Source organism: Telmatherina bonti, assembly GCF_933228915.1.
Source record: "Telmatherina bonti genome assembly, chromosome: 23".
Taxonomy (NCBI): domain Eukaryota; kingdom Metazoa; phylum Chordata; class Actinopteri; order Atheriniformes; family Telmatherinidae; genus Telmatherina; species Telmatherina bonti.
The window spans coordinates 15,873,293-15,879,292 of NC_136632.1; positions in this window are offsets into that span (position 1 = coordinate 15,873,293).

A 6,000-nucleotide genomic window follows, 5' to 3' on the forward strand; every position below is an offset into this window, starting at 1 on the left:
AATGTGACTTCATCAAAGCACCCCCCAGTGATTACCGTGACAAGAGCGGGATAGTTTACCCTGAAGTTAGGAATCAAAGGACACATTGCTGGTAAAACATACTCTTTAAAGAAAAAGTTGAGAACTACAAACTCAAGCCCTTTGTGTAATTTACAACCCTAAGTGGTGTTTGATCATCATTTATTATCAATATAGGTTAAGTAAACAGGAACGTCAGTCAAGAATAGAGTGTTGCTGACTGGAAATTTCCACCTTCTCAAACAAGAAATCCTCTGTATTCCACATATTTTAGATGTCAGCTTAAATGACAAACATTCCACTCCTCTCCTCCTGTGGTTCTGCATGTGTTTACCTCAGATCTAAAGCACTAAAATCTGACTGCTGCTCTTCACATGACTATTCTAGAGTTAACTGGTTTGGCTTGGCCACAGTTTTAACACACAAGACAGAATGAACCAGTCAGAAAGTCAGTGGAAAAGTTCATTTCAGCAGAAAATTACTCAATGTGACGTGATAACGTCTCGTCAAATTGCTTTTTTTTTTTTTTTTAATTTTTCTTATAACTTCTTTTCACTGCAGTTTTCTCTAATACATTACTGACGTGTTTAAAAAACAAAAATCCTACAAGGATTTTTGATAAACTTCAAACTGGTCCTCATTTTTTAAAATTTAAATATGGAATTATCAGTAGATTTGGTTGAACCAAAGTTTAAGTAAAATGAATATGCTGCATCCAGTTGGAAGAGACAGAAGCAGAACTGCAGTAAATCCTAATTCCACATAACTCCTGGATAAATTGCATGATACAAGAGAACAATGCACAAACAAATATACATATTCTTTAAAGAGCATCTTCCCTTTGAATCATTCTTGTTATTAATCATCAGTATTTGCCGTCTTAGCCTGGTCATCTCATTTGCATAATCAAAAGCATTGGAAATCGGGTCCAAATAGAAGATCAGATTTTCTAAGCTTGCTCAGTACCTGCAAAAAAGTTCCTGTACAACAAATTTAGAAAAGGCTATGTAATTTAGCAAATTATTCATAAAGAACAACAGCTGTTGTATAAAGTTGTTGCTATTGACACCATAAGAACAAAGCCCAGCAATGTAGAGCCCTGAGCATGACATGTATGCTAACTACCCCTTCAGCTTCAATTATTACCACCAAACCCCATAAGCTTTGCATGGTGTATGATCACCCAATGCAGCCACCTGTGAATCATAAAAAAGTGCAACTTTTGACTGCAACAAAATGCATTGGTGATAAATAAAAGCACCAAACTTAACTTTCTGCATCTCGTAATGCCTAATTTCACCTCTAGAATTAAGATTAAATAAAGCAGTATCAGTTTATTTTATTTTACTAAACTGAATGCAAGTAAGGGAAATCATTGTGTCAGTGGGAAGTGCAAATGTAGATTAACCAGCAGCAAAACAGCACCTGCCAACATTTAACTTGCTGCCTTTCATGAACAGAAACTGTATGAAAAGAAGATTCACAGTGTATAATTGAAAGGATTGAAATAAGATCCTAATTTCTGTCTTTCTGGCAGACTCACCTCTGCTTGTGTTTGTGCAAAACCTTACTTTAATCTTCCTTTTAACCTCATTTATTTATTCCATGGTGTGGTTAAAGCTTGCAAGTACCTTGCTAAGAGTATGAAACCTGAATAATGGTTATTTATTTGCATGTTTCAAGCTGTGGCAACATTAAAAATGGCTTCTTTCACTAACCTCAGCTTTCCACAATGATGCAAATACTATGCTATTATCTAAGCTAATGCTAAGACATTAATGCTAAGCCAGTATGTTTGCTAGTGTCATAGTTATTTGGTGTAGCACATAAGCATGCAGTTCTTTGTTAGCTGTTAGTTTGTTTTTTAAAATAATAGAAATAAATAAACATTAGATTCCTCAATTTTGCTGTTTGTACAGTACAAACTGGCTGTGTTTACTTTTGGCATTATTTACTTAATAACTTTGCTTTGTACTGCATAAATTACCATGTCAATGGGGTCAGATTCCAAGTTAATAGATATAGTTGCATCGTGTTAGATGGCTACAATTTCATGTTGACATCTTGTCTGTGTATGTAAGCTAATGTTGCTAATATGTGTAAATCATTCTTTTAAACCTCCTAATCATCTATTGTGGTGCCAGAGGTCATAGCAGGGGACCAATGAAGTTGCTGTGATTCATTCCCTGGAATAAAATAAGAATTTCCATAAACAATTCACCAATTTAATTGTTTTTATTTTCCTTGTTGGAACTTTGGCAGAGGAAACCAGCACTGCTAGTGACTGTTCTCCTGCCATACCTTCCACCTTGGCGGCCCCTTTTTTCTCCATCTGTTTGCCTAAGCGTTGGCTCAACAAACACCATTGTGCCTAGGAGAAATCCACATGTCTTGTTTGACAGCTCACTGCCATGTGTACCCGGTCAGATCTGTGCTTTGTAATCTAAAGCTGATGCTCAATGCACAGGCCTGTCTGTGTGCTGAGAGGCAGCTGCAGAGGGAGGACGGGTAATGCAGAGAAATAAACACAGCCAGAAAACGACAGCTGGATATCGGGTAAATGTGCAGGTTTATACCGCATCACTGGCAGCATTATAGGATGTTTTGTTCCATTGATTGCCGCTGTTTACCTGAGCTTGGGTAATAAGAGTAAAGATTGAACCTTTAAAAATAATTACACCTGCACAATGCTATGGCTTTTAAGCAGCTCCAGGCTTTTCTTAAAGCTTGGTGTTTCTTTCACAACTATACCTAAGCCGGTATATCATTTTTCTCACCTTCAGTTAAATCTTCTCATCACTCATGCCATTTGGAGTGCAGTATGTAAAAAGAGAAAAGAAGTGACATGACGATAACTCAAAAGTTGTGAGATCACTCATGAACATTGCAAGCCTTTCCTCAAGCTTGCAGCGGCTTGTCCTCTTACACGTTGTAAGTGCCAAGCCACAGTAACAATAAAGGGATTACAAACTGATCCACTGTGTACAGGGAGGGTTGCAGAGACAGCTGCAGAATATGAATATGATGACAGCCTGTTGTTGTCAGAGGACTGAAAAAAGGTGAGGCCAGGCGCCGTGTTGTCAGAAACATCATATGCACGAGCACAAACACTAAATCTCTGATGCATACAGGCGAATATATTACCAATACAGTGTTAAGATTAAAGTCAGTGTGGTTGAGCTAAATCTATCACAGACGTCATTGTTTTGCTTTTGAGCTGATGAGAAAACGTCTGGTGTGGGGTCACTTAAACACTCAAGGGTGTGACAAGGAATTTAGATCCTGCATTGATATGTAGCGCCACGTAGGGAAGACGTACCATCAGAGGAATCCTGTCAGATGGGATGCCATCCTATGTTAGGGAAAACAGGATGAGCAGGGTAATAGCTAAAACACTTTGCACCAGCACAGGCATAAGTATTTGTTCAAACAAGAAAAAGATGCAGAATCCAGTTCCAAAATAGGGAAATTATTTGAATGCAGTGCAAACTTAACTCTGGTGGTGTCATGGCGGTTTCTTATACAGCGCTGCCTTAAGAAGGATCAAAGGTCATGATCAGCTAACAGTGAATTTGGTCACAATTTCTTTTGGCTTTAGATATCAAAGGACTAAAGTTCTTTGCAAGCTTGCACTAGGAAATGTATTTTTGGAGTTTTTCATTCATTTTCTGGCAGCTTGTGACTGTTTACTTCATTTGTTTATCTCTTCTAAATACGTCATTGGTCAGTAAACAACCTGGATTTTGTCTGATCCAACTTTTCTAAAAGTAGGGATTTTACAGAGTAGTTGCTGATCAAACAAGTTTTAACCAATTTTGTCTTAAATGAAGGTTGTACAGCTTGAAGTTTCATAGGGGAAATATCAACTTCCATTTTGGGAACAGTGATTAAAGGGAACGCAGTTTTCTAAAACAGCAGCGCTTAACTGAACCAGGGTTGCAGCAAGTTTAACTCTGGCTAGCTTTTACACAACATGTTTGGATTTTATTATTAGCAAGCGATCTTGTCAAATCTGGCCTTCGACAGTGTCTGAGACTGTCATCATAATGACATTGTGTACTAGTTTTTGGTTTTGCTACATTAAGTCTTGTGTCATTCCCTCTTTCTGGGCTCTGCTTCTCAGTTTGGCGACCTGAATTTGTAGATCCTCATTTTGCAGACTTCATCACTTAATGTATTTGGTAGTGTTTCTTTCTTGGACTTCTGTTAATGATTGCCTCACCTTCTCATTATTAGTCTCTCTTTGTTCCCTGTCAGTCCATTGCAGGCACTGTGCTTGCTTTTTTTTTCCCGTTGTCATCTGTTTTTGACCAACTCATCAGCTAATTGGTCAGTTATACACATGTTTGAGAATCCTGCCTTGGCAGCATCTTTTGTTTGTTTATTAGATCATATCTCCATTTGATTTACCCGGCTACCTCCTGCTTGTTGTCCTGACACAGAAAACAAATATGTTCTGTGTACATTAATGTATAATGAATCAAGCCTATGTAAATAAAAATTTACATGTGGATTTTGACATTGAATTACAGCAGCATTGTATCTTAAAAACATTTAGGTCTAATAGGCCACCACGTCAGTGTGGGGTTTACACCAGGCTTCAAGCTTTTGTATACCAAAAGATCTGCTCTACTTTTTCCATAGCAACACCTCCCCTTCAAAGCTTTGCTCTTAAATTACAAGATAGTATTTATGCCTAAACAGTTGAATCTCTCTGACCTCCTAAAGACTATTGTGTGAGCACAAAAAAATTCTTTCTTCCATTATTCTCGGAAATAACTAGACTAGAGGGTGAGACAAGAGTAGTTTTTCGCTCCTCTCCCGTCCCACTCTCACAGAAAAAAAAATCTTATCCCATCCCAATCCCGGGTGCAAGCAAAAGAAAAAGACTTGTCCCGTCCCAATCCTCATAAAACTTCTGCCAATCCCACGCAACTCCCACTCAGAATGACTCCTGCTCCAATTTTTTAAAATGTATTTTGTCTTTAGGTAATATATTGAATTAGATTAAATGATTAAATTCTGCAAACCTAATACACATGTCATTACACCACAACTTTGCAATGTAAATCTTTTTTTTATTTTTTTATTGCAATATTGGTTTATCCATTTCTTTAATAATTTCATTTCTGGCAGGAAGCAGTATTACCATCTGGGTAGTAAAATTTGTTCCTACTTGGGTTGCGGCAGGAGTGCCTAAAGTCAGTTCTCAAGGGCCGCTGTCCTCCAGATTTTCAATGTATAATGGACCCAACAATCTGTGAAGTTCTGCACAATGATTGATGAGTTTGATACAAGGAAAGCCTGCAGGATTGTGGCCCTCGAGGACCGGAGTTGGACACCCCTGGGTTACAGTGTAGGATTATTAAGTACAAACAACAAAATGGCAACACGTCTTTATTTTTTTCTTTTTCTTTTGTTGATTGGTTCCAGCTCCTGTGCTTCAATAAACTTTTTATCCTGTACCGTCCTAATCACGTGATTAATCGTAAAACTGACTCCCATCTTGTGGGAATCCCAGAGGAATCCTGTGACCCATAGGATTTCTGAAAAAATGTCAACCTCAACTATTGCCCAGTGTCTAAATGCTGAATTTCTTGTTTCCTGGTGGAAATGTGTACATATATATATATGTATATATATATATATATATATATATATATATATATGTATATGTATATATATATATGTATATATGTATATGTATATATATATGTATATATGTATATGTATATGTATATGTATATATATGTATATATATATATATGTATATGTATATATATATATATGTATATATATATATATGTATATATGTATATATATATATATGTATATATGTATATATATATATATGTATATATGTATATGTATATGTATATATATATGTATATATGTATATGTATATATATATGTATATATATATATATATATGTATATATATATATATATATGTATATATATATATATATATGTATATATATA